The sequence below is a fragment of the Mandrillus leucophaeus genome, unplaced genomic scaffold, assembly GCF_000951045.1.
Source record: "Mandrillus leucophaeus isolate KB7577 unplaced genomic scaffold, Mleu.le_1.0 Scaffold32, whole genome shotgun sequence".
Lineage (NCBI taxonomy): Eukaryota > Metazoa > Chordata > Mammalia > Primates > Cercopithecidae > Mandrillus > Mandrillus leucophaeus.
In genome coordinates this window covers 603,169-605,000 of record NW_012103365.1, presented here as the reverse complement: position 1 = coordinate 605,000, position 1,832 = coordinate 603,169, and positions in this window count along the sequence as shown.

Here is a 1,832-nt window from a genome sequence, read left to right as displayed (position 1 = left end):
CGCAGGAAGCCTCGGCGCGGGGCCCACGGCCCTGCTAATGCGCAGTTGAATATCAGCCCCGAGGCGCATGGGGGCCAGGGACGCGCCAGGCACCGTTTTAAGCGCTTTCCGTGGATTAGCTAGTTTAATCCTCACTGCATTCCTCCGAGGCAGACCGGGTGAGCCAGTGTGTCCCGCAGTAAGTGGCAGAGCCCGAGAAGCCGCCCCCTCGCAGGCTGTGTAGCCCACAGCGCCTTTCTTGGCCAGCACGGAGGGCCGGCTGCTGCAGGTGGTAGTGGTTTTGCGATGTAGCGGGAGCTGTGCGCTCTGCGCCGTAACTCTAGGAGACAGTAACTTTTAAAAAATTTATTAATGTTTGAGGGTACATAGTAGGTGTATCTATTTATGGGGTACGTGAGATGTTTGGATACAGGCACGCAGTGTGAAATAAGCACGTGATGGAGAACGGGGCGTCCATCCCTTCTAGCATTTATCCATTGAGGTACAAACAATCCAATTACACTGAGAGTAACTTTTGTTATCCCATTTTCCAGATGAGGAAAGCGGAGGTTGAAACGGTTAAGTGGCTTGCCTAAAGCTAAGTGGGGGAGGGAGTGTTTTTTGAACCCACACACTCAAAAGGAGGAGTTGTAGTCACTCCTCAAACCCCCATCCCTTCCTTACCATCCTAGTTAACAGTTTTTTTTCAGTTGGGAATTAAGCTGTTACGCATAGTTCACCAGATGCCAGTTGAAATGACAGAAGAGCGCTTCTACCTCTGCCACTTTTCTTCAGTTTGCATGCCAGCTTTCACTTAGAAATAGGCCTGCCGATGGTGTCTCCAGAGAACAATCATAGAGCAGCCAACACTTTGGGGCCAGTGGGGCCCCACTTTTTTTTATACTAATAGCAGGAGCTAGCAATTGGGGAACACTTTTGATGTGCCTAACACTGATAGGCCCATAACAGAGTTGCTCATTTATCTCCCAGTAACACAATAGAGGTGATAATGTTGGGGAGTGCTAGGGTTTCCCTTAAGACTCGAGAGCAAACATTCTTAACCGCTATACTGAACACTGTGAATAATCCTCAGGAATTTTTCCCGGCATCTTTGGTTTCTGCAATTCTATGTAAATGCTTTCAGCTCTAATCTTGCAGTGAAAATTAACATCTCATTTAGTTAAATATTAAATGATGATGATGCTTGTTCATGCTAACCACTGAACATGGCAGAAGGAAACAGTGTAGACTTGAATAACTCAGAAAAGGAAAATAAAATGAGCACCTCTTTTGGAGGAAGATAATTTCTTAAATTAACATGCAATCACTTTAACCAAAGTAATTCACCTTTATTACGCTTATAGAGTCCAGGCTGCTTAGTGGTTGCAGTGCAGTGTTTGGTGGCATCATCTTTATGTCCAAAGGACAAATTTCTCATACATTTTAACAAACCTGTTTTCAGATTTCCCCATAGGGATTGATGGCCTAGTTTGATAGTTTCTCCAGGATTTGTGAGGCAACCACTGTGCCATTGCTGTATTTCCCTATAATTTAATTTGTATCATCACAACTAAATATTTTTCTTTCCTGTATTTAAGAAGCATAGGCCGGGTGCGGTGGCTCACGCCTGTAATCCCAACACTTTGGGAGGCCGCGGCGGGTGGATCACAAGATCAGGAGTTTGAGCCCAGCCTGACCAACAAGGTGAAACCCCGTCTCTACTAAAAATACAAAAATTAGCCAGGCGTGCCTATAATTAGCATGTGCCTGTAATCCCAGCTACTCAGGAGACTGAGGCAGGAGAATTGCTTGAATACAGAAGGCGGAGGTTGCAGTGAGCCAAGATGGCGCCG